Source organism: Physeter macrocephalus, chromosome 7 (genome assembly GCF_002837175.3).
Source record: "Physeter macrocephalus isolate SW-GA chromosome 7, ASM283717v5, whole genome shotgun sequence".
NCBI classification, from domain to species: Eukaryota; Metazoa; Chordata; class Mammalia; order Artiodactyla; family Physeteridae; genus Physeter; species Physeter macrocephalus.
Window position 1 is genome coordinate 78,151,364 of NC_041220.1, and position 27,890 is coordinate 78,179,253.

Genomic DNA, 27,890 nt, shown 5'->3' on the forward strand with positions numbered 1-27,890 from the left:
CAGGCTCAGCGGCCATGGCTCACGGGCCCAGCCGCTCCGCGGCATGTGGGATCCTCCCAGACCGGGGCACGAACCCGTGTCCCCTGCATCGGCAGGCGGACTCTCAACCACTGCGCCACCAAGGAAGCCCCAGAACAGAGGTTTTGTCAGAGGTTTAAATAAATGACCGGAGGGGAAGTTGTTGAATTCAAGTTTTTTCCTTAAATCTGTTAAATTGTATCTTTTGTAATAATAGTAATAATATTTTAATAGTAATGATATTTTAATAGTAATAATATTTTAATCAAGCGAGATTCACATAGGGATTCAGTGCACATTAATAGAATATATGCTGGGGCTTTTCTCTTAATAAATAGGGTTAAATTGGTTTTATAGTTTGCATACATGGATTTGAAGAAATGAACTAGTATTTTGTCATACAGATATATGTAAAAGCTTTTTAGGTATTCAGGTAATGCTTGACAATAATTGCAGCATGAGAGTTGGGTAGGATTAAAATCATGCTTATTAGACCAGTCTTTTCCATATTAATATTGATATTTTATGAGATAATGATGCATTTACCTTCAAGTCCCATAGTTTCTTGTTCTCTGCAATTTTATCTTTCATAGGAGGGTAGATTTCCAGAGTAGAGGGACTGTTTCTATACAATCTTAAAATTCTGTTTGTTTTGGAATAAAATTCTGGCTCTGCCGCAGGCTATCTGTGGGTGAGTTCTTTCTCTGAGCCTCGGTTTTCTAGCCTATAAAGTGGGAATAATGGTATCTATTGCTTAGAGTTTATTAATAGAGTGTTTATTCATTCCTGCACCTGTGATAAGCGCTAACAAAAAGGTTAATGTTCTCCAAGCCTTAGGAATCAATAGCAGAAACTGAGATGGAGGGACATGTATTGTTGTTGGAAGGATGAGACTCAAAATAGTTGACAACCAGATTCTGGCCAATCAGATTGGATGCTGACTATAAACATTGGACAGTCATCACAGTGCTCACCTACTGAATATCATCTTGTGTTACCAGTATCAATAAATCTGTTTAACCTGTGATGATTTGCAAGAAACCCATTGTGTCCCCTACTTATAAATTAATGCTTCCTCTTCTGAGGTGATCGGGAAAGGACACCATCTTCATATGATGAGGCGAACCTAGCTCTCATGCCTGGATTCCTGTCCCAAGGTTCCCTTTTCTTTGGGGACCTTGCTAATCATTGCTGCCAGCACTGTGATAACTCTGCTATCCCACTCTGCTTTCCTATTTCCCACTCCATCCTTAGCTTGGAAACATGTCCTTAATTCCCTCTAGTAGATAAAAGTTGAGTTTATGACCTTTAACAAAACCCTGAGAGTCCCGTAAAATTGCTACTAGATACGGCATACTGAGACCCATCCTCACTGGGCCCTTACAAGGCTACCTCTCTGGCCTAGACCACCAGCCCCCTCCCCCAGAAGTGACTATCAGCATATTTAGTTGTAGAGGCCAGGCATCAAATAGATTAAGGCCCTGGAAGAGGGAAGATTTCTGCCAGGTCTTTCCTTCCTAGTTTTCATTTCTTATCTCAGGCTCTGCCTCTTCCCAGAATAATTGACATTGGGAAGCCCACCTCTCACAGGGCAGATCCTAACCGCTTACCCCAGGGATGGGACGACAATAGCCACAGCTATCAAAAAATGCAGAATCAGTGCAAAGGCTTCCATATAATCCTAGAAGGTTCCTTTCCTAAGGCAGGCGTGAGTTGGTTTAATCATATTGGGCATATACTGATGTGGTCAAAAATCTTTAAGAAATTGTTTTGTGGTCGCCTCACACCTGTTAGAATGGCTGTCATCAAAACTACAAGAGGGCTTCCCTGGTGGCACAGTGGTTGAGAGTCCGCCTGCCGATGCAGGGGACACGGGTTCGTGCCCCGGTCCGGGAAGATCTCACATGCCGCGGAGCAGGGCGTCCGGAGCCTGTGCACCGCAACGGGAGAGGCCACAGCGGTGAGAGGCCCGCGTACCAAAAAAAAAAAAAAAAAAACTACAAGAGATGAAAAGTGTTGATGAGGCTGTGGAGAAAAGGAGCTCTATATGCACTGTTGGTGGGATCGTAAAATCGTGCAGCCACTATGGAAGCAGTATGGAGGTTCTTCAAAAAATTAAAAATAGAACTACCATAAGATCCAGCAATTCCACTTGTGGGTATATGTCTGAAGAAAATGAAATCACTATCTAGAAGAGATATATTTGTTCCCCCATGTTCATTGCAGCATTGTTTACAATAGCCAAGACATGCAAGTATCCGTCACCAGCTGAATGGATAAAGAAACTGTGGCATATATATCCAGTGGACTATTATTCAGACATCAAAAATAAGAAAATCCTGCCATTTGCAACAACATGGCTGGACCTTGAAGGCATTATGTTAAGTGAAATAAGTCACACAGAGAAAGACAAATACTGTATGATCTCACCTATATGTACAATCTAAAAAAATCCTGAATTTACAGAAACAGAGAACAGATTGGTGGTTGTCTGAGGTGAGGGGTTTGTGGGTGGGAGAGGTAGTCAAAAGGAACAAACTTCCAGTTGTAAGATGAATAAGTCATGGGGACTTATGCAGCATGCAGCATGGTGACTTATGCAGCATGGTGACTGTAGTTATGGTGACTTATGCAGCATGGTGACTGTAGTTAACAATACTGTACTGTATATTTGAAAGTTGCTAAGAGAGTAGATCCTAAAAGTTCTCTTCACAAGAGAAAAAAATTTTTAACTGTACATAGTGATGAATGTTAACTAACTTATTGTGATCATTTAGTAATAAATACACATGTCAAGTCACTATATTGTACACCTTAAACTAATACAATGTTATATGTCAATTATAGCTCAATAAAACTGGAAAGAAAAAGAAATCATTTTGTGGGGAGATTTTTTTCTGCCAACAGACTAAGGTGGTACTCCCAGCGTGAAGCTCAGGAGTTTTATTAGGGAAGATGGAGGAACACTGGGAACCTAGGTTCTAGTCCCGGTTTTGCTAACTGCTAGTTGTGTGACCTTGAGTTACATAGGTACCCCTTCCTGGGGTCCTCATTTTCTTATCCATAAAATGATTTTCACATGTAATATAATTTTAAAGATCTTTGTCAATCAGAAATTCTATGCATCTATAATAACTCCTAAAAATGCACAGTACCATTTTTGAACAAATTGAACCTCTCTGTATCTGATGATGGTGATTACCTTCCTTGACACTGCCCTGGTTTGTGACTGTAGCTGTTTTGTGGAGACCCAGGTATCTGTTGCTGGAAAAGGCCTTTCCACCCATTATCTGATATTATACTGTTCCGTTGGTATGCTTTTCAAGTGCAATGGCAGGACAGGCTCACCAAGTCTCCCCTGTGATTGTCTCGTGCAAAAAGTTGTGATAATTTGGTCCATTGTCAGCCTGAATGTTAGTGATGATGCCACCCTATTTTAAATGTTGAATCTTCTGTATGTCTGAATGGTAGCTTCCAATTCGCAATGTTCAATATATCACTTTATAGGTTGATTAATTATTATTAATGTCTGTTGGTAACTTGGAGCAATTCACCCTTAAAATTTATTGAAAGAGAGAATATGTGTGGACTTCACAATTGCAGAAATGTCTTTGGGGTTTTGATAAGGATCCCATTGAACATGTGTATCACTTTGGGTAGTATTGACATCCTAACAATATTAAGTCTTCCAGTCTATGAATGCAGGATATCTTTCCATTTATTTGACTTTTCTTGAATTTCTTTCAGCCACATTTTGCAGTTTTCAGTGTATAAGCCTTTTGCCTCCTTGGTTAAGCTTATTCCTAAGTATTTTATTCTTTTTTGATTCTATTATAAATAGAATTGTCTTTAGTTTTCATTTTGGATTGTTCATGGTTAATGTATAGAAATGCAACTGATTTTTGTGTGTTAATTTTATATCCTGTAACTTTGCTGAATTTGTTGATTAGTTCTACCATTTTTTTTCTTTTTTCTGGAATCTTTAGTGTTTTCTACATCTGTGATGGGTTTTCATATCATCCGTGAACAGAAATAATTTTACTTTTTCCTTTCCAATTTGGATGCTTTTTATTTCTTTTTCTTACCTAATTGCTCTGGGTAGGACTTCCAGTACTATATTGAACAGAAGTGGCAAGAGTGAGCATTCTTGCCTAGTTCTTGATCTTAATGGAAAAGCTTTCAGCCTTTTCCATTATTGAGTATATTGTTAGCTGTGGGTTTTTCATATAAGGCCTTTATTTTGTTGAATTCCTAATTTGTTGAGTGGTTTTTATCATGAAAGAGTATTGAATTTTTCAGGTTTATTTTCTGCATCAATTGAGATGATCAGGTGATATTTTTTTCCTTCATTCTTTTAATGTGGTGTATTACATTGGTTGATTTTCATATGTTGAACCATATTTGCATTCCAGCAATAAATGCCATTTTTAATATGCTGTTGCATTCTGTTTGCTAGTATTTTGCTGAGGATTTTTCCATCAGTATTCATAAGGGATAATGGTCTGTAGGGGTTTGTTTGTTTGTCTGTTTTATGTAGAAAACTTTCGTTGGTATGAGTGTAATGCTAGCTTCATAGAATGAGTTTGGAAGTGTTTCCCCCTCTTTAATTTTTTTAGGAGGACTTGAGAAGGATTCTTCTTCTTTAAATGTTTGATAGAATTTACTGGTAAAGCCGTTTGGTCCTAGGCTTTTCTTTCTGAGATTACTGATCAGTTTTGTTATTAGTTATAGGTCTGATTTTCTTTCTTCATAATTCCATCTTGGTAGGTGTTTTTAGAAATGTACCCATTTCATCTAGGTTGTCAAATTTGTTACCATACAGTTTTTCATAGTACTCTTTTATAATCCTTTTTATATCTTTACAATTGGTAGTAATGTTCTCTTTTTTATTTCTGATGTTATTTGAGTCTTTGTTCCATTTTTTTAGTCTAATTAAAGGTTTGTCAATTTTGTTGGACTTTTAAAAGAACCATGCTCTTGGGTTTGTTGATTTTTCCCAGAGGTTGGCTTTTATGACTTTTATTCATTCGTACAGTAAGCAAACTGATGTTTATATTAGTTTAGTATTAGACTCTGTCTTTTGTTTTTGTTATTTGGCAATGAGTAAGACCCCTTTGCCTTACATATGTAGATGTATGAAGGGTTTAAGTAATCAGTGCTTTTAAAATAATGCACTTGACATTTTTTTCTTCTTGGGTGATATTTTTGTCTCACTGCTTGTTGTAGTTTGTTCTTACAGTTTGTTGCATTGTTGTGCTTACTCTGTCAGGGATAGTTAAGGTGGTGTCCCATGATTTGGTTTCCAACTGGAAAGTTCCTTACATTTTCTTCATGTTAAACTGCTAAAAGTTCAGGTGAGATTAATGAATTTCCATTATTATTTTAAGTAAAAAGCCAATTATTTATAGAAATGCATGAACTTAGGGAGGAAAGCTTAGAGGACTAGGTAGAAAATTACAAATTTTAATTCTGTTTTTGTGAACCATGATGCTTCATTCACTGATGTGGACTTACTGCCTCTTCCCATCTTACTCCTCCATGCAAAAACTTTGAGGTTACCAAAATTCAGTCAATGGCCCTCTCTGTGATTATAAACCAACAGGAAGCTTCAGCATTACTTTCAAGGGAATGCCACTCAAAGCAATTCATTTCATAGCCCCCACCCTACCCCGAGCTAAAAAATCTTGTCTAGGCCTGTTGGCTTACCTTAATTACTTCTTCTTCTTCTTTTTTAAAAATTAATTAATTATTTATCTTTGGCTGCATTGGGTCTTTGTTGCTGCGCGCGGGCTTTCTCTAGTTACGGCAAGCGGGGGCTACTCTTCACTGCGGTGTGCAGGTTTCTCGTTGCGGTGGCTTCTCTTGTTGCGGAGTACAAGCTCTAGGTGCGCGGGCTTCAGTAGTTGTGGATCGTGGGCTTCAGGAGTTGTGGATCGCGGGCTTCAGTAGTTGTGGATCGCGGGGCTCTAGAGCGCAGGCTCAGTAGTTGTGACGCACAGGCTTAGTTGCTCTGCGGCATGTGGGATCTTCCCAGACCAGGGCTTGAACCCGTGTCCCCTGCATTGGCAGGTGGATTCCCAACCACTGTGGCACCAGGGAAACCCTTAATTACTTCTTGGTAGTCCATTTATTCAATCCATTTGGACCAGGTATATTTGATCTCAGGGGTATGATGAAGACTTGACTTCTGTGGTGTGATGTCCTTGTTTCTTTCATTATCCCAATCTTTATATACACTTATTTGTGAGTCAAATAATTTATTTTGATAAGAGATTTCTATCACTTTCCCCATAGATTTGTTAGTTTCTTGTTATCTAGAAATCACTTTTATTTCACCAATAAAGTAGTTTCTTCTACAGTTGCTTTATTCTGTTTATTCTTTTTTCTGTCTCATTGATTCTAAGACATACATCTTTCACATTTTAACATTCTTGAAATTTGATGTATCTTGCAATTGCTGACATCTTATAACTATTCTTGGCAGCACTTTTGTTTTTATTCTTAGCACATAAAATAGTGGTGTAGCTTCCAATAGCACTTAGATTTGATGAAATAAGTTACTATTAATAATCATTGTAACAATTACTGTTAGACACATAATGTTAAAATGCTACTTTTGCAAGAATCTGTAATGGCAATATAACAGTTTTACAATAGGAGCTATAAATGACGATATAAATATCAAGTATTACAAAAAGTTTAGAGTGGAAGAATCACATATAAGCTCCAAATCTATTTACTTAAACAAGTATTTTTGTGTGTATTTCATTCCAGTCTTTTTTAACATATGTATATATTTTTATTTGGTTGTAGTTGTAGTATATATCTTATTTTGACCCCTTCTTTTTTATATTATTGTTACATCTTAATTTCCTCTGTTGCAGGCCTTCATGTTTGTCATTTTTAATGGTTCCATAATCTATCCAGTGTTTGACCATAATAAAACAGCACATTGCCCAATTGTTGAAAATTCAGAATATTGCCATTTTCCTATGATGAATAATGTTTCAGTGAACACCTCTTTTGCGTATTTTTTGATTTTTAATTTTGACCATTTTCTTAGTAAAATATAACTTTGTAGAAGCCTCCTGAACTTTGTTTTATTGTCAAGAATCAATCTTTGTATTCAGATAAATCACCAAATAAATAGCTACTATTTTAGTGCCGTTCATTCATTCATCATCAATGTATTGGATTATTCTGTGGTCAGTAGTGCCAAGAGCTGAGTATTAAAAGTTCAATAGGGCACACCTCTGACCTGTAATATCTCATAGTCCAGTGGGAGACTCAGACTGGTCAAAAATAAATACAGCAATATGAGTGATGTTGGAAAGATATGGTAAAGTTTCTTAGTTGCATGAAATTGACTTTGACAGTATTGTTGATTGGTATCCTTTATGATATAAGAGGTGTGGACGTATTCATGTCACATAAAATCTTTTAAATGCGTATAATAGGCTTAATAATATGACAGAAATTGGTCTCATTTGACCTATCCAACCTCTTTTCCTTCACATTTAAATCTTTCTGTGGGGCTTGTGATCCAGTGTTCATCACTGTTCCATGTGTCATATTTCTGCAATATGCTAAGTTCCCTGTTGCCAGTAGGTGTGTCACATGCCGCATTCCTGTTCCACACCTACTACAGACTGCTGTGCTTGTAGTAAATGTTGAAGGATTGGTGTTCGTTTGACTTGCTTTCAGTTACTGCTTTTTCAAGTGAGTGATAATATTTCACCATTTTATAGTTTCCTTAGAACTTCATTGACTGTCAGTTTACATTGTGTGATATTGGTGAAACCAATGCCATTTTAGTTACATCTTGTCATTTGTTTAAAAAATTTAGATTAAGAAGGTGTTTGAGAGATTATATACTCATATAGAGATTCTTATAGTAAAAGTTTTTTAAAAATCTACTTATGATGGTTGGAGCAGAACCTATGCAGAATGAAACACAACCCCTCAGTGTGAATTTCTGAATGATCTCTTAAGCCATTGGAGAGGGGGGAAAAACAAAGAAATATTCTATATACCTAAATATTAATTCAGGCTTTGGATATAGTGAGTCTGTTTTGGAAATAGCTGTTAGGGTTTCACCATTTTGAAATTCAGTAACTAGCTGTGAATTTGCCTCCTTTATACTTGTGTATCAGAAACTGAGCCTTATTTTAAAATTTCTCACAAAAGTAGTCTTGGAAAAAGCTTTTGAGACTGATTTCTTGGGATCCCCCCACCTTTTCATTTCTGAAACCTAATTAGCAAAATCAAAACCTGTGCTTTGTTCTGTACAGAGCTAAAATCAAACCTGTGCTTTGTTCTGTACAGAGCTGTGGTGATTAGATTGCATATTTACTCTGACACACACGCATATTGCTGTGTGGAATCACGGTCCATTGTAATCTCCAAATGAAACAGGGAGCTGGGGGCAGGGTGGTGATCTGGGATTAACTGAGATGAATTTATCTCAGCTTTCCAAAACACTGTGTGAGCACAATATAATTCACCTGGACAACTGTGGAATAAAACTCTTGTTTTAGTGGCCATTAGATATTTCATGGGAACTGACGGCACAGGAGAAGAATATATGGTAAAGATGCTTTGGCAGTTGACAGAATTTGAAGTAGCATTTACATCACCAACTGAAATACAATTAATTTTTTTTCCAAGGTGATTTATATAGCCTGACTTCTGTGACTGAGGGATTGATCTCTTGGCAAGTCTTTATGAAATAACACCACAGGAGGGGAAATTATGTGCGCACATCAGGCTTTGCATTTACTTTCTTAGCCTTCTTTACAGAGTGCGTATAATCTTGTTCAGTATGACTAACAAAAACTGTAGCTGTACTTTGTCATGAAAGACTTCCTCAGTTTCCAGAAACAATGGGCAACAGAGAGAGAGGCTTTCTTTCTTTCCATCCACATTTCTATTAATGTCCTGATTGCACTTTACTCTTTTATGAAGCCCTTTTGGTCACATCAACAGTTTGTTCTAATCTATCTATCTTAACTTCTAGCTTCATCTGCAAAATTTGTGTGGTTAGCCCAACACACATGCAGATAAATTGCCTAGGGTTCAGCTTTCTCAGTCTTGGAACTAAATATGCTGCAGTAGGCTGAGCTGATGGATGTAGCTTTTCAGCAATATTGATGTTTCTACAGCTGAATATAAATCTTTGGATGCCTTGGTTTGCATTTTCATATTCATGTGCAGTTCTTGACCACTGGTTTTCAAATAGCTTCAGCTCTCAGAAAGCTCTGTGTTAAGTAGAAAGACAAAGAAAATTGTTCTTCCTCACCCCCTGCTCTTCTTCCCACTCACAACAGTAAGAATCGTGAGCACAAGTCTTTTGCCAAATGTGAGTAGTGACAACTCCCAATTCACAAACTGATGACATTCTCATGGCTTCTTGTCAAGTCAGTTAGTGGTTTTGAACTTGGAATGTGTTTTCTAATGGGAGAAAAGAATTCAAAGAATAGATGAGCCCGCTAAAACTTTTAACCCATAACATTCCAGCAGTATAGTTTTATTTGTACTTTAAAACCTAACCTTCCCCCATGTTTTCCCTGTGGAAAAATGTCCTTCATTCTGCTTTGGTATCATAAGGAACATACACGTTTCATTCTTAACTTCAGGAGATGGCCACCTATCTCCCCCTGTGTATCCTGGGGCAATGTATCAGGCAGGGTTCTGAGACAGAAGCAATGGAGACTGGCTGAATGCTTTATGCAGAGAAGTAATTTATGGAGAAGATGTTGTTGGGTGGTTTCTAGAACTGCTAAAAGTTAGGAAGAGGTCGGGAGCAATTAGAGACTACACAGCCAGATTCATAGTCAAGGTCATATGCTATGATTAGTTCTTTGCAGGGTGGACCCTGTCACTGAACACAGGGTCATGCTGGTTCACACTGACCACACTATTGGGACCAGACACTTGCTACCAACTCTGTCACCTCAGCCTTTGCTGCCTCTGGGCACTAGATGTTGTTGCCATTGCCCTCACCCACGATAAGTTCCTCCTGCCCCTGTCTCCAGCTTTAGATGCAGGTCGGGCCAAGACTAGGTCCCATGCCTTAGCTGCAAGGGAGTCTGGCAAGGTGAGTGTCCAGCCATTTTTGTCTCTATGTTGAAAGGTGTGTCTCTCATCAATACTCATATGATGAGAAATTTCCCAAATACAGGAAGGGGGTTCAGATGCTGAATAGTCTCTTCTTCCCTCTATAAGGACAAATCTTCACTATAAGAAACCACCATCTGGGCTCTGGTAGATGGGGAGTGGCCAACATGTTTATCTGTTTGAAGCTGTAGTTGACCACTCTATGATAACTGAGACGGCGGATTCCCTCTTGTGCACTGGTATCCAGGGACCCTTTCATCGCGTGTTAACTAAGGCTAGAGGTGTCACTTGACAATTTAGGTATAATTGACCTCTCACGGTGCGCTCCTTACGACTTTAAGATAAAATGCATTAAATAGAATTTTAACAATTCGATTAACTAGGAGGAGCAGATTAAGATTTATCTGTTTTTTTAAAAATTTATAGTATATAAATGAAACTTCACATTATCAGTTTGTCTTAGATGATTTATAGATTGTTTATATATTTTATTCATAAGTTTCTAGCCTCTTAAAAATGTGTTTTTATTTGCAGTAATACATATATGTAGCTTACAAGTTGCTGCCTGCTTATTTGCATTGTCATTTCCCATTTCTCAGAGGCAACTACTTTCAATTCAGTGAACTCTTCTTCTGATATTTACTTCCATGTAGCTAATTATTTTTATAATGATGTTTCTTGAAATTTTTTTTTTCCTTTTTAGACATTAAACATTGAATTTCTATTAAGGAATATAAGGGGTTAGCTCTCTTTTATACTCCCTCCCTTAAAATACCTGCCTCTCACTCTCTGAGATAGTTATATCTCGATTTATTTTCACCATAAATATTTTTCACAGCTGAGTTATGCAGTGTACTGTGATTTTATTTTCTTTCTTGTTCAGCATATTAAAAAAATCTTTTTTTTTTTTTTTTGGCTTCCTGTTCTATTTATGTGCTACTTATTCATCCCCAAATTCTCAAACAAGGTCAAACACAACGGCTTGGCTCTCAGTTCTTTTGTGTGTGTCTGTGGTGTGTGTGACGTTTTTCCGGGAGCCTTTGCTTGCCTGCTCCCTTCTGGACTGTTTGCTCTTAAGGCCTTATGCACAGCTGTTGACCTGGAATTTTCTTTTACTACCATGTTAGGAGTTCTTGATTGACCTGTTTACTGAATAGCATCTCTCCTGGTTTCCTCTTTCTTTTGGGGGAGGCACATTGCCCAGTTGCTTCTTGAGAACGAAGAGTGTGTATGATGTAATTTTTTGGAGATCTGGCATGTGTGCAAATATCACTTAGTCTCTCCTCACATATGATTGATACAGAATTTAAAGTTGGAAATTATTTTCCCTGAGAGTTTTGGAGTCCTTGCTTCATTTTCTTCCGCTTCCAATTTTGCTATTGTTGGATGCTTTTCTGATTCTGGTTACTTTATATGTGACTTTTTTGGGGGAGGCGTGTAGTGGGGGAGCTTTTAGAGTCTTTTATTTTTAATCCCCTAATGTTCTGAGGTTTCAGCATAATGTGCCTTGGTGTGTAACTTTTTCCATCCATTGTGATGATTTTTGCGGCAGGTGGTGGAAGATAATTTTCTTCCCACTGTTTTCTGTATTCTCTTTTCTGAAACTCTTATTTGTCAGATGCTGAACCTTTTGTATTTTTCCTCCAACTTACTTATTGTTAAAAAAAAAAAAAAGTCCCTGATCTCTATCCTTCTATTTTTTTGTTCTCCTCTTGGGGAGCATTTAAATCTCTATTATCTTCTAACCCTTCTATGGATTTTTAATTTCTGTGATCATAATATTAATTTCTAATAGCTCTTGTTCTAATAATATTTCCATTTTATAGCATCCTATTCTTGTTTTGCTTTATGGATGCAAGTATCTTTTTAATAATGTGTATGAAGTTTTTTACCCACTCCCAGCATTGACTCTCTTTTCTCCTAAAGTTCCTGTCTGTCACGTTAGGCTCTTCATCACATGTCTGGTGATCATTTGCTGTCCATTTTTATTTATGTGGAGGCTCTTTGTGCATAAACAAGTTGACAGGGCTCTCTCATGTCACCTGGTGACCTTACTTGCCATAGGATGATTTTCTGTTTTCAGAAGCCCCCTTTCTCCCTAGTTTTGGTAACTGTAGATCTCTTTTCTTGGGCTGGTTAGAAACCCAGCAAGGGAGGGGCTGTGGGTCTCTCCACTCAGTGTACACTTTGACTCAGTCCTCTGTTTCAGAATGGTACCTCCACCCAGTCACTCTTCCTAGTGTCCCTGAGTCCAGACCTTCTCAGGCAGAAGGAGAGAGTTGAGAAGCTTCATGGCTAAGGAAAGATCTGGAGGTTTACTCCTTAAAATCTCTTACGAGCAATTCTCCGGTTTTCAATGCCATCTCTGCACTGCCTTCTCCATTCGTCCCCCACTTTAGATGTAACTGGACTTTGTACTTTCTGAAGGGTCTGTGCCCCATATTGTCTGGCTTCTTTCTGTCAGTTCTGCTAATAGGCATTTCAGTTTTGTCTGTCCCTGCTTTGAAAATTCACTCTTCATTTGCCCATCTGCTTTCCATTTTCCAAAAATTTTTTCCATTATTTTTCTCTTTTTCCATTCTCTTTCTTCTTGTGAGTTTATGTCTTCCTCTTATTTGGTGTCATTTAGTGGAGGGAATGCAGTTAAGCACATGATTGTAATCCACTACTTGATCCTGCAAATCCTTAACAGTGAACTGTTGAGATTTGCTCTTTCCATTTGTATAAATGGTTGTCTGGTCCATTAAAGAAGAGTTAATTTGGTTACTCTAGGATGGATTCCATTTACTATACTTTTCAGTTTCATTCAGAGATTGTTACTCTCACTGTCAAAATTGAACTAGGTGTCCTCCTTTCTTGATTTGAGTACATAATAGGAAAAAGGGTCAGTTATTTCTTAGGTATAAATTCCAAGTCTGACCTCAAACCCAGTCACGAGAATAACACACACAATTTACAACACTTCAAAGAAATGACTTCCATCCCTTCAGGTTTTCCATGGCCATAAACCCAGTTGGGTCAGTCTTTCATAGATTCCCTACTAGTTTGACTTGAGTTGTGTCCAAGCTGGAAAAACATTCTTTTCTAAGTACCATTTTATGTGGTGGTCCCAGGTGTATTCTGAGTTTCCATGAAGCATCTCTGTAGATTCTATAGAAGAATGTCAGACCATGATATCTTTCTCCATTCCTAGGATAAAATCTCAGAATATCTCTTGTAAAATGCAGAAGATTTAATAATGTGCCAAAGGCTTACATTATTGAACATGTAAACACCACAGCAGAATCAGGACCAAATATGACCTCTCTTTCAACTTTTTCCTTAAATTTTATTAGTTCTCCAATTTTAACATTAACAACTGATTTTTTAAATAATGTTTAATGTATTAAGGTATGTCAAGAATTACTGTAGGGCTTCCCTGGTGGTGCAGTGGTTAAGAATCCGCCTGCCAATGCAGGGGACACTGGTTCGAGCCCTGGTCCGGGAAGATCCCACATGCCGCGGAGCAACTAAGCCCGTGCACCACAACTCCTGAGCCTGCGCTCTAGAGCCCGTGAGCCACAACTACTGGCCCCGCGTGCCACAACTACTGAAGCCCACACGCCTAGAGCCTGTGCTCCGCAACAAGAGAAGCCATCACAATGAGAAGACTGTGCACCGTAACCAAGAGTAGCCCCCGCTCGCCGCAACTAGAGAAAGCCCGCGTGCAGCAAAGAAGACCCAAGGCAGACAAAAATAAATAAAATAAATTAAAAAAAAAAAGAATTACTGTAAAATTACTATGGGCCTTATTCAACCATTGTAAAGCAAAGGGAAAGCCAATTCAAACTTTAAAGCTTTTTGTGTCCTGTAGGGTTTGAATGAATATAGGGGAATATGATCTGATTCCCACCCTAGAGCTTACAGAATCCTTTTAAAAAAAAATGTTTACCTTCATATGGTAGAATTAATATTTTCCTGTTTCAGACACCTCATGTTCTTTGTTGGTCAAGGTTGAAAGTATGTAGAGCTTCTGAGAGGAAATATTTCTATTTGAAGGTCCCTGTTTTCATCATGATAGGTGAAGGGTGCCAGGCATCTGTTCTGTGCTAAAGCTTACTAGAAGTGTCGCTGCCTCTGAGCAAGAAGCAGGAAGTACTTCTGTCCTTAAAACCAGAAATAGATGCTCTTTCTCATGGTCATAACTCAAAAGATCATCTTTTTTTAATGAGATGGGGTCATCCCTTGTAGTTTTCACAGATTTAATGATCAGATTATTTAATGCAGAGCTTGGAGAAAAATAGGTCTGGTGAGATAGATAATGGAGATTTTCCTGGAAGCCAAAACAACATCAACTTTGTGCTTTTTCTTTTTCTCTTTGTAAATCTTTTTACCTCTTCTTTCTCTCTTATTTTTCATTTACTATTTTTGATGATTCTTAAAGAGATTTTCCTGTCTTATTTTAACATGGTGGTACATTTACATAATTTTCACTGTATTTTAACTTCAAAAGATCATCACCAGGGGAGAAAAAAATAATCTTCAAGAAGAATTGGATGTGTCAGGATTTAGGTATACTGTATATAGTCTAACTTGCTTTAGACAACTCTGCCAAGTATTGTGTAATGTGTTGGCAGTCGGAAGGAGAAAAATTGCTTCTTTGCTGATTTTAGGAAGTCTTATTTGTGTTTTGGAAAGTGGAGCAAGGTAAAAATAAAGGGAAGAAAGTAAAAGTAGTTTAAGGGAAATAAGGTATTGTATGTGAAAGTGTCTTGTAAACTGCTAAATAACATAAAGCTGGTAGTTACTGTTATTACAAGGGCATAACTTACAGTGAGCAAGCAAGGATTCAATAAAGAAAAATGGGAAAAGAAATCATTTGAATAAGAAAAAGTTGAGGAAGAAACAAAGTGGGAATATCATAATGGGGGGAAGTTTTACATTCTAGTTTTTTTACCTGAAAATGCAGTAATACTTACTTCCTATTTAAACAGTTAAGTTGAAAGCATTTTATTTATTAACCAAAAGGAAAGTTGTTGAAAATAATTTGGGAAGAGGATCTTATCATATGAGTTGGTGAGAACTGGATAGGAACCACTAGGCAGATGACTTTCTCAGCTCTAAATAAAGATCTGTGTGTCATAGGGGGTTATGTAGTGCGTTTCCACTTAATTAAGGTCTAGTTTACATTTGTTGGTATCGTCTGAACCTTTCATTTGTTCTTCATACCTTTGCAAGGTAGGTATCATTAACCCATTTTACAGATGGGAGTAGAAGGCTAATTGACTTGCTCACAGCCACTTACTTATCCAGTGACAAAGCCCTCCCTTCTCCAGCTTTTGAGTTTATTCCCACATTTCCCCAGGTACTTCACATCAGAGCAATTGGTTCGGTTGTGTTCCTGGATATTCAACTTATTGGGTTTCTCTAAAAGAAGTACTTGAAATATAACCGCAGTCACTTACAAATAACACCCCAGGGCATGTTTTAGGTTTGGCTGTGTCTGTACTAAATGACTTCGTGCAAGTCCTACTTAAGGAATATGATTTGAATTCTATAAGAACCAAGGGATAAACAAAAAAGACATCTCACCTGCCCCAGTATGGGTTCAGAGTCTGTGTACTGTGTCCTTCAGAACTTATCTGGAGCTTGGTTTTTAAGTTTTAATTCTCTTATGCTTTTTAGTTTTATTTGGTTTCCAAAATCATAGCTGACTTGAGGAAGGGAAAGGTTGATACTCTAAAAGCAATGAGACTCAACTCTTGACAGCAAGGGAGAGGACATAACCAAACTATGAAAGGTAGGCAAAAATATCTCCCAAAATATAGCAGTCAGCAACCTTTGAGTAGAGGAACAGACATCCCTCTGTGCCTGGAAAGGTTGTCTTGCCACTGGCCACTCTAGGCAAGGTCAGTCTGGTTACCAGCAGCACAACATAAAGCCAGTCCTATGCCCTGTCCCTCTATCTCATCCATTCATCTTCCACTCACATCCTGACTCCACTTGGCTCTAGACCTGGATCTGTGACTTAGATTTCACCTTTGGCTCTCCTTTTCCTTGGTGTTTGAATTTCATCAATCTCTTCCCTTTGATTCTCAGAGTGTCCTGTTGCTTTGGTGGGAACTCCCCATCTAGGTCTCATCACGGTGGTAGAAACTCAACATCTGCCTAGTATCCACTGGGCCAGCTTCTTTTCCTCAGAGATAGTGTTCTCAATGTTCTAACAGAGCATGATAATTGATAGTCATATTGATGATCCTATGTCACCAAAGCCTAATCACATTCTGGATTCTCTGAGAAGGCATTACCTTTTAGGGAAAAAAAAAATCCAGTATGGTTGAAATTAAACCCATTTTATTACTTAGATGAGTCATCCTTCAGCCATTATGAAACTCTTCATCATCCTCAATGCCTTACCCATTGAGGTTTCTAAAAAGCAGAAATTATACAGTACTGTAAGTGCAGAGTGATACAGAGACTTATAATTTGATGAGTTACAGAATATGTTATTTAGAACATAATCAACTTTTTTAGTAGCTTGAACCAGCTTTCATATCAAAAAAGATGTTACGGGCTTCCCTGGTGGCGCAGTGGTTGAGAATCCGCCTGCCGATGCAGGGGACGTGGGTTCGTGCCCCGGTCCGGGAAGATCCCACATGCCGTGGAGCGGCTGGGCCCGTGAGCCATGGCCGCTGAGCCTGTGCGTCCGGAGCCTGTGCTCCGCAACGGGAGAGACCACAGCAGTGAGAGGCCCGCGTACCACAAAAAAAAAAAAGATGTAACATTAAACAAAGCCCTTTAAACAATATTTTGCTTACAAATATGTCTTTTAGGTTAATAGCAAATACTTAAATAGAGTTGTTATGTTATAAAACAGAAAGGGAGATAGTAGAACAGTGATTGTTGACATGAAATGTTTATTTCGGAGAGAATTCTTGGCATTTTTGCCCCATATCAGCATAATAAGAATTTGGAGGAGAGGAGGGAAGCATTGATGTATTTGTTGAGGATTAATGTCCCTGTAGAGCATTTGTGTTAGTGAATATATTATGGATAATACCATAAATATAGTAATTAAAAAGTTGCACACTAAACACTTTGTGCACTGGCATAAATATTCCTTTCCTCCCCTTGGTGGCTTGCATTCAAGTGAATGGTGTATTGTTCATCTTGGTCTCCTAGATTCTTAATCAAGAATAGGAAAAAGGATGGCAGTCTCAAAGATCTGTTTCCTTCTCCATATATTGCTGTTCAGATGGGCAGAAACAGATTGGATGTTTCAGGACAGAGTTATTTTTTAACAGTTCAGAAAAATGTCACATAGTACATACTAATAAACTAAACAACAACCCCACTATTCCTCACTTTTGGGAACTTTATCCCTAAAGTTGTTTCCAAACAATACTACAATGCACTTCTTGTCGTGTGTCAAATGTGTTCAGTGTGATCAGTGATACCTTAGAGCTTATGCATTATAAAAGAAATGAGATGATGCATAATATAAATATATGTTAGGATCAGAATTTTTAAGGAAGCGAGACTTGATTATCTCATTAGGATCTGTTGCCCAGTGGGTTGAAGCTGAGCCGGTTGCTGTGTGAATGCGCGGCTGGGAGGAGAGGCACCCTGCTGTTAAAGTAATAATGGGTCTGTCCTTCACACCAAAGGATAACAAAGAAGGCAGATAGATGTAAAGTGGGCAATTTCTGTTTCTTTGTATGCTCAAAATGTTCGCACCTACTTATTTTCCCACTTAAGAGGTATCCTGTTTTTCATAATTTCATGATTTCTGATTTCTCTTAACACACAATATTTATTTATGAGTTCATAGAGACGTTCTTCTGTGAAGAGGAAAGTAAATGCAGTTGAGTGCAATTTGCGGCTTGGCTCTGAGTCAGTTAGGGTGGGAAAGGAAGGAATAGAAAGACTAATTCTGTTCTCACCATTTAATTGGCCTCTTTACCTCCTCGTTGTGAGAACTCTTCGCTTATGTCTTGGTTTATCGATTGATTCCATATTTATGGACTGCTTGCTCTATCTCCTGTGCCCCAGGGATACAAAGATGAATGGCCCAGTGAGTAGTCATCTGATGGCTCTGGAACCATCTCAGTCCTGGCTGACTTCAAGGATGATAATGATGTGTTTATCTAGAATTCTAAAATTCTGTCATCTTCCATAGATGGCCTGGAGACATGTTCATGTGACCAGAATAGACAAACAACCCTGGAGCAGCCTCGGAGTTTGTGAGATCACAAAGGCTGCCTAGAGAACAGAAAATCTGCTTTTCAAGGTGTTTTCCATTGCATTAGATTTTCTAATGAGGCTTGCTACTTTTGGCATCATTGGAGTGCTTTCCAAGAGCTAAGTCACTCCACCCACTTCCGGATTCACAAAAACCTGAGGCGAAAGAGTGGGCAGGAGATGGAGTGTGATGACTGGCTGCTGTCTTAAGGGACGTTTCGCTAGGAAACCGCTGCCAGCTCCACTCTCCTCTTCTTTTTGCCTTTTCTTTAAGATGTCTGACTCTTCATTCTCATTAGGTTAGTCATGCTAGAAAGAATCTTTGAATTGAAGCATCTTAAGAGGCCTTGTACGATAGTGGGTAGTGGTTTCATTTAATGAAACTATATGTAAACCTTTGGAAAGGTTGGCACCGGGGACCAAAGATCATTTTAAGAGAGTGTTCTTCTGAATCTTTTGCTTGTATGCTATTTTTTTTGGTACTACTAATAAGTTCTACTGTGGGTGTGCCTATCTCGCAAATGCCCCTTCCCACCTTGATATGTACTGGCGTATATGTTTATTTACCTTAAAACAGGGTCAGACTACTTACAACAGGGTAGCATGCCAGAAACCAAGATTTTCAAGATCTATGTCATCAAACCATTTATGTGTCAACTTATTCCTAGCAAAGAACCATGGCAGCTATTTATCTACAATACTGATGTCATTTAGTCTATTACCTGTAACATCCTAGTGCTGTTACCTACAAACTTAACTATAACCAGATTTGTTTTCACTCCTCTAAGTCTAATATACTTCTAATATAAGAGGGTTATGAATTCCCCCTTCCTCTTCAAGGTCAGGCCCTTTGTTTGTACTCCTGACCCTTTTCCCCCACCTCCTTTGGGATTTTATTCCATCCTTACCTCCTCCCTCTTGAACTCTCAACCTTTCCATCTCTACTGCTGTCAGTATGGACTTCCATTAATTAGCACCAGTGTCTTTCAACAACTGTTCGTTCTCCTTTCTCTTCTTTGACTTGCTCTGTTATCACTGCCTCTACCACTTCAGTGAAACCACCTTCAGTCAAGGTGGCCAGTGACTGCTTAAGTGTCAAAGCCAAAGCTATAGTTTTCATTTCTTAACTGTATTCATCTCATTGTATTCCATGGTACCTCTCTGCCTTTCTTCCTTGGTCCTTTTCAGAAGATCTTTTTCCTCTGCCGGTTCTGTCATTGTCTCTACGGTTCTGCTTTTGGCACTAATCCTCCAGTCTTCTCTCTCTACCCCATGTTCCTTCAGTGATATCACCCGCTAATCTGATTTCTGCTACTTTCTATGTAGTGACCACTTCTGTGCCTTTACGTTTTGCTCAGGTTTCTTCCCCAAGCCTCACTCTGAAGAATATCTGGTCGTCCTCACTCGAATCTTCTGCATCTCAATTTCTAATGCACCAAACTAAACCCGTTGTCTTCCTTATTAAACTTGTTAATGCACTAGTATTCTCTTCCTCACTTGTCACTGCCGTCCACCCACATGTAGTCAGGTACCATGTTGTTCTGCTTTTAGTGTCTGGATGTTTCCCAAGTACTAATTCTTCTCTCCTTATCCCTTCCCCACCTACCTCCACTGCCCTAATTTTCACCCTTCCTCTCCAGCCTAACTGGTCTCCCTGCCGCTACTCTGCCCTCTTTGAATCTATCCAGAGAGAGAGTAATGCATCTGAAACCCAGATCTGATCCATCAGTGGCTGTCTGCAACTAGTATAAAGTTCTCGGGGCTTCCCTGGTGGCGCAGTGGTTGCGCGTCCGCCTGCCGATGCAGGGGAACCGGGTTCGCGCCCCGGTCTGGGAGGATCCCACATGCCGCGGAGCGGCTGGGCTCGTGAGCCATGGCCGCTGGGCCTGCGCGTCCGGAGCCTGTGCTCCGCAACGGGAGAGGCCACAACAGAGGGAGGCCCGCATACCACAAAAAAAAAAAAAAAAAAGTTCTCGAATATGTGTACAGGGTTACAGTTGGGCTCCAGCTTCTTTCCTGGCCTCACTCTAGAGAGCCCAGCAACACTGAATACACCAGGCAGTTTTCTTACTCCTGCCTCTTCCGTTGTCTTGTCTCCCAGTCCCCGCTTGGCTAAGTCCTGCCCAGCCTGAGGACATGCCAGGCACCCCTGGTACTTGGAAGCCTTCCCCGACTTCTCCATTTCTGGGCTGCTTGCCATGTGTCTCTGTCACTGTGCTCGTCCCACTGTCCTGTGGGGTCAGCTGTGTGTGTTTCTTGGTCCCACTAGACTCTGCTTTCCTTAAAGACAGAGACAGTGCCTTATTGTTCTTTGTAGCGCCCATGCCTAGGATGGTGCTTCATGTATAGGAGGCGTTCAATGTATGTTTTTTTTTTTTGTTTTTGTTTTTGTTTTGTGGTATGCGGGCCTCTCACTGCTGTGGCCTCTCCCGTTGCGGAGCACAGGCTCCGGACGCGCAGGCCCAGCGGCCGTGGCTCACGGGCCCAGCCGCTCCGCGGCATGTGGGATCTTCCCGGACCGGGGCACGAACCCGCGTCCCCTGCATTGGCACGCGGACTCTCAACCACTGCGCCACCAGGGAAGCCCTAACATATATTTTTTAAGTGAAGACTTGATAAGGACAATAAATCAATTTGATGTCTACAAAAAAGGGCAAAAGTAATCTATGCGTAATAGTACCTTTAGGAGGGGGCACGAAGGAGGTTTCTGGGGTACTGGTAATGTTCTGGGTTTTGATCTGGTGTGTTCAGTGTAGGAAAATTCATTGAGCTGTCGGTGTGTGGTATGTGTCCTTTTCTATATTTATGTTCTACTTCAATGAAAAGTTAAAAAAAAATTAATTTGATGTCTTTGCTACCCAATGTAGAAAATTTAGTTTTTCCTTTCAAGCTTTTAGAGTTTTTTTTTTTTTTTTTTTTTTTTTTTTTTTTACAGAATATCAGTTTAGATGTCACAACAAAGAACCAGGCTAGTGCTATTCCTTGACGTTAAGGAAGAGTGAGATGAAAAAGCGTCAGTGTGGGTGGGGTTATCTGGTCCTCTAAAGAGGGCCAGTGACGGTCCAGTGGTTAAGACTCTGCGCTTCTAATGCAGGGAGTGCAGTTTGATCCCTGGTCAGGGAACTAAGATCCCACATGCCACGTGGTGTGGCCCAATAAATAAATAAATAAATAAAGAGGGCCAGTGAGGGCCAGCCCTGATGGATAGACTTGCAGCGACATGCGCTTCTGTCACACTTAGTATAGCGGCCACATGCTAATAATTGTCAACGTGCTCTGGGCCTGCCAACAGTGACAGGGAGACTTCATCTCGGATGTGACTATGAATAATTCATAAACCTGGTTATCTGGAAATTTGTGGTCATCAGCATTTGAATGAAAATATGCAATCATTATCCTAAATCTGTTTTTTAATTTCTACTTTCTTTTTGTCTCCCCCTCCCCGTACCACAGCTTAAACATCTCAGTCTTTCCTGAGTACTTGGAAACTGCCGGGGCCCCTGATAATGTGCTGACTGGTCGCTATGGGCAGACGGTACCCAGAGGCTCACTGTTATCCAGGCAGCTCATGTATGTATGGGATTTGTCTCTCTTTTTTTTTTTTCCCTTTAATTTTCAGTGTAGAATATTGCAGGCTACTGAACTGGTGAAGGTTTATAAGATATACATGACAGTGTTTAGAAATGCAGGAGAATGGATCCGCTCTAGGGTAAGTTTTTAATATTGAATGATGAGAAATGTTATTTAAATTAGGATTTTTATAATTCAGTGGCCTTATAAGACAGACCAGAAGTGTATATCAGCAATCTCCCTTTTCTGTTTCAGCGCATCTACTCACATACAGGTTCTGTTTGTTTGTTTAAGTTTTCCTTTTTCATCACAATATATAACATTTGAAACAATAGCAATGCCATAAGAAACATTTCCCAGTGATTTAAAAAATTCTTTTGCAATAAAAAAATTCATGGACCCAGAAGAGGTCCTCAGGGTATGTCATTGTTGAATACATGTTGGCGAGAGAGTCCCCCGACTCTAATTTCTTAACATTCTCCATGGGAGGAAGCTGTTGATTCCCTCAGTGATGACTTTCTATGTCTCACAACAGTTAAGTTTTCCCAACAGTAGTCTTTTGGGAGTGGCTACAAATGCAGCCTTTTCCTATTTGGCTCTACCCTGATAACTTAGGAGGAAAATGATGATCGCCCATTTAATGATCTCTCTTATTTCTACAAAGCATAGTCTGTCTCAAACTTATTTTTTGCCGCCTTTAGTCTTTCGGCCTTGGGCCCGCTGTTTAGGTATTTACCTGTTTTTGTTGCTGCCCTTTGGACCTCTGGAATTTGCGGTTCAAATCAGGGGTGTGTTTGGGGTAATTCCTCAGAGTGCCTTTGCTCCCCTATCCTTTCTGTAGTTAATGGTTATTCACAGTTACCGTTAAGCCCCATTTCCTTGTACATTTCTTTTTCTTTTTTCTTCGTAGAAAAGTTAGAACCATCCTCAAACCCTCCCGCAGGCAACTGCTTCTAAAATAAGCCAGATCGGTAGGAAGAAGCAGCAGCGGAAGGGAGCGCTGACAGCAGCCTGGGGGCTCAGACCAACCATCAGCGATAGAGCCGGCTGGGATGGGAACAGTGGCTTTCATTGATAGCCTTTCGTATCCTCCAAGGGCATCACTGTATTACTCTAAAGTCAGCCTTCTTTTTTTTTTGCGGTACGCGGGCCTCTCACTGCTGTGGCCTCTCCCGTTGCGGAGCACAGGCTCCGGACGCGCAGGCTCAGCGGCCATGGCTCACGGGCCCAGCCGCTCCGCGGCATGCGGGATCCTCCCGGACCGGGGCACGAACCCGCGTCCCCTGCATCGGCAGGCGGACTCTCAACCACTGCGCCACCAGGGAAGCCCCAGCCATTTTTATAGTGAACATTATCAGAAAAAGTTTACCCTTGTCATACTGTAAGACAGAGACTGGCAAAGCGTGACCCATGGGCCAGATCTAGCCCATGCCTGTTTTTGTAGGGCCTAACAATGGTTTTCATGTTTTTGAATGGTTACCTACATAATCTGTTTTGCCTCTTGGCCCTCAGAGCCTAAAATATCTACAGTCTGGTCTGTTAAGAAAAAATTTGCCTGTCTCTGCTGTAGAAAAAGTTGGAAGGCATGTAGTGCGATTCAGTCACATGAAATTGTTAATATTTGACTGTTTTTGACCTACAAAAATGCTGATTGCTTATGGTTCAATCTAATATATTTTGAGGAAATTCTTCCTTTAAAATGCTTAAGATTTTAAAGTTTGGTTTCTTGGAGTAGAAGAAGTAAATTTCCTTGGAAAATTCACAAGTGTGGTCCTGCTCATTTTTCACCACCGTCGTACCTCTCCTCTCCAGAGCTTTCTAAAGGGCTGTCAAGTAGTTGAGAGGAAGCGCTTCTTTTTCACTTGGCTTAATTCTTACTAATACTCTCTAGGAGAAAACTGTCTTCTTATCTCACCCTTCCTGGGTGCTAGGAATGAGCTAGCCACCCCTAGAATAGAGGTGGCTGCTATGAATACGCCGAGGCCTCTGCTGGACATGTCACCTGGGCCTTTTTCTGGTGGGAAGGAGGATGCGTGTCTGCCTTGTCCAGGGAGCACGCATGATGGTCCCTTGGCCTGCAGCGTGTCTGCGTAATGCGTTCCTTGAAACATCCTTCCCTGGACCTAGAACGTGGTTCCCACCCTTCTGTGCTTTCCATCTCTCTTTCCAGTGTTATTGATCCCCTAGTCCAAAGCATTAAAACCATCGTTTATTTTATGCGGTTTGTTTTCCATTCTTTCCCCCTCCCCTTTGTACTTCCCCTTTCCTGATTGTTAACTAAGATTTGCTTGTTGAAATCTCCAGCTGACATTCTTTAGTGGCTACTCTTGGTGGTAGGAAACGTTCACCTCAGCTGCCCTGTCTCCTATCACCTAAGGCAAGAAATCTAAGATGACTTGGGGCCTCCGGGCCAGGCCTAGGTCTGATCAGGAACTTTAGACATGAATAGTTCCCTGGAGATGGGAAACTATTTCAGGGGAAAGAAATTCTCTGGAGTTTATAATTTTGTCATTAAGTGTGGTCACAACCCTCCATCAAGAGTTGGAAGTACATACTGCTCTGAATTGTTTCCGAGGCTTGCATGGCAAATGGGAGTTCTGGATTTTCTTTTTTCGTGTTTTGGGACCACTGTTCTGCCTTTCAAGGCTTTTTTCAGGACAGGATGCTGTTCTTTGGTGGAATGTGGAGTGGCATCCACTGAGCACCAAAGTAAGAAGTCAGTAGCTAGAGCTGACCTTTCCCCACTTTTCTTATAGATATTTGTGCTTGTGTTAAGACTAGAGTTAAATTATCCTGGAAATTACTAGTCAGATTGCATCCTTATTTATTTTTGTTTGCATCCTGTAGTCTCCTTGCGTGACTGCAGTCTCCGCTCTAACCCTAACCATCAGGGTCTGGACTGTTGCAATAGTCTCCCGACCTCTGGCCGGAAGTCTCTCTCCCTGCAAATTTGACGCCTGCATAGTGGCCACATTAATCTCACAGAAGCACAGCTCTAATCACATCACTTCCCCATGCTCAGCGCATCCCCGCTAGTCCAGAAGGTCACCCTGACATTGGAGTCCTCCACGTTTTCTTTCACTGCTCCTTATAATACCCACGATTACTGGTTGGTTACTGATGTGATTGTCGTTGGTGGTAGTCTTACTCCTCAGTAGTTGTCCTGTGTTGGCCCGAGTGGGCTGCTCCTGCCGAGACACACCCTTTGCCTTTGGGTCACTCATTGTTCGTGCTGTGCCCTCTCTGGCATGAGGATCCCTCTGTGGAGAACCTGCTAAAACCCCATTCTGACTTTCGGGTGCAGCAGAGTTGCCCTCTTTCCCTGGAAGCTTTCCTCGTTTCCCAGCAGGAGGCACGCGTTCCTGTAGCTCTTACATCTCCCTTGTGAAGCTTGTGTCCCAAATTACTCATTCTATCTTGGCGTGTGTGTATACTTCGTCAGACTTTGAAACTAAACTCTGTTTCATCTCCCTCCTCTCCTCTGTGTATGAGGACAGTGCTCCATCAGTGGTAGAAGCTCAAATATTTGTGGAATCATTTTGGGCTTAGGGGTGAGACTGGGTAATAACTGTCCTCAGGAAGCCCCTATAAAGCATTTTCCAGAGAACTTGGTGGAACGTGTGCAGACCAAGGCCAAGGCCAAGAGGGTGTAATTAAGGCCTCCAGGGCTGTCCATGTGCTGGGCCCTGTGCTGCTTGCCCGCCCCTGACTCTCCTGCCTTTCCCTCCCACTCACAGGGTGGGCATTTCCTCCCTTTCTTAAGAAATTGCCGTTTAAAAAGGTTAAACAGTAGCAGGCAAATATGATTATTTCTTTTGGCCTTCCCTCCTTGACTTCCCCTGTTCTCAGTGATGAAAGACATTGGTTTTGTTTGTAGTCCTACTCCATGCCACTCAGCGTGTACTGAATTTACTAGAAATTCTCCACTTCAAATGGGATATACTTTGAAAGGTTCATCATATCATCCCCATTTCACAGATGAGAATACTGAGGCTTGAAACAGCAAAGTAACTTGTCACAGTGGAGTTGCAGTTTGAGCCTAGGTTTATCTGCCTTCTGTCTGTGTTCTTTCCTCCCACCAGGCTTTCTAGTGGCCTGGTCATCACTTGGGTGATCACTTATTTAGATGTTGGCCACTCTCCTATTCTCCACACCGTGGCTTTTAGCAACATGGTCTTAGAGGCCTAAAAGATTCTGCATCAAGCGATGCTGACATCTGTCTCATATCTCCTCTTTTATCCATTATTTGAACCCAGTAATTACAGGTAATGTGAAGGCCCTAGGAGAGCACTTCATATAGAAAGAGTAATAATAATACAGAAATAGTAACAATGCTTTAAAAATCATGCAAGTAATATATGTTTAATATAGAAATTTTTTAATTTTAATTTTATATTGAAGTATAGTTGATCTACAATGTTGTGTTAGATTCAGGTGTACAGCAAAGTGAATCAGTTATACATATACATATATCCATTCTTTTTCAGAATCTTTTCCCTGTGCTATATAGTAGGTCCTTGTTGATTATCTATTTTATATATAGTAGCATGTATATGTTAATCCCAAACTCCTAATTTATCCCGCCCCTCCACCTTTCCCTTTTGGTAACCGTAAGTTTGTTTTCTAGGTCTGAGTCTGTTTCTGTTTTGTAAATAAGTTCTTCTGTACCACTTTTTTTAGATTCCACGTGTAAGTGATATATGATATTTGTCTTTCTTTGTCTGACTTACTTCACTTGGTGTGATAATCTCTAGGTCCATCCATGTTGCTGCAAATGGCATTTCATTCTTTTTTATGGCTGAGTAGTATTCCATTGTATATATGTACCACATCTTCTTTATCCATTCCTCTATAGATGGACATTTAGGTTGCTTCCATGTCTTGGCTATTGTAAACAGTGCTGCAGTGAACATTGGGGTGCATGAATCTTTCAGAATTATGATTTTCTCTGGGTCTATGCCCAGGAGTGGGATTACTGGATCGTATGGTAACTCTATTTGTAGTTTTTTAAGGAACCTCTATACTGTTCTCTATAATGGCTGTGCTGATTTACATTCCCACCAACAGGGTAGGAGGGTTCCCTTTTCTCCATACCCTCTCCAGCATTTATTGTTTGTAGACTTTTTGATGATGGCCATTCTGACTGGTGTCAGGTTTTTTTAAATAAATTTATTTATTTACTTATGACCGTGTTGGGTCTTCGTTGCTGTACACGGGCTTCCTCTAGTTGCGGCGAGTGGGCTTCTCGTTGCGGTGGCTTCTCTTGTTACGGAGCACAGGCTCTAGGAACTTGGGCTTCAGTAGTTGTGGCAAACAGGCTCAGTAGTTGTGGCTCACGGGCTCTAGAGCGCAGGCTCAGTAGTTGTGGCGCACGGGCTTAGTTGGTCGGTGGCATGTGGGATCTTCCTGGACCAGGGCTCGAACCCGTGTCGCCTGCATTGACAGGCGGATTCTTAACCACTGCACCACCAGGGAAGTCCCTCACTGTAGCTTTGGTTTGCATTTCTCTAATTCTTAGCGATGTTGAGCACTGGAAAATTTTAAAAATGGCGAAAAGAGAAAATAAGTTCTCACAACCCTATATACCAAGAGATAACTGTGTTAAACATTTTGTTGAATGCTTTCCTGTACTTCCAGTATTCTCTCTTAATATATTTATTTATTCTGTTTATTTACAGAAATAGGATAATGTCAGACATTGTGTTTACTCAACAAAGTGTCGTAAATACCTTTCTAGACCAGTAGCAACTCAGAAGTAGCTGTAGCCTGTAGTGGACTTACTTAGGTGATGTCCCAGAGGAAGGCAGAAAAAGCAGGTGAGTGCAGGGAGCCTGATTCCCCTCCCCAGAAGGAGGGACTTTTATCTTGGTTGAAAAGATGTTGGCCAGGACCCACTGAATTGATTTTCCCCGTCCATTAACACATCGCAACTCTCAGTTTGAAAAGCACTGCCCTAGAGATTACAG

The 27,890-nt window shown here is 40.3% G+C and overlaps 1 protein-coding gene across 18 annotated transcripts in view; it reads left to right on the top strand.

Annotated features, from left to right (window-relative positions):
• Positions 1-27,890, top strand: part of APBB2 (amyloid beta precursor protein binding family B member 2) — a 386,035-nt gene that overhangs the window by 120,932 nt on the left and 237,213 nt on the right. For 17 of the 18 annotated variants that reach the window (XM_055086069.1, XM_055086072.1, XM_055086075.1 and 14 more), the window contains one exon: positions 21,808-21,924. The exons of the other annotated variant lie outside the window; for it this stretch is intronic. The gene's annotated coding sequence lies outside the window, so the exon portion shown is untranslated. The remainder of the gene's footprint in view (positions 1-21,807; positions 21,925-27,890) is intronic. 18 annotated transcript variants of the gene reach the window in all.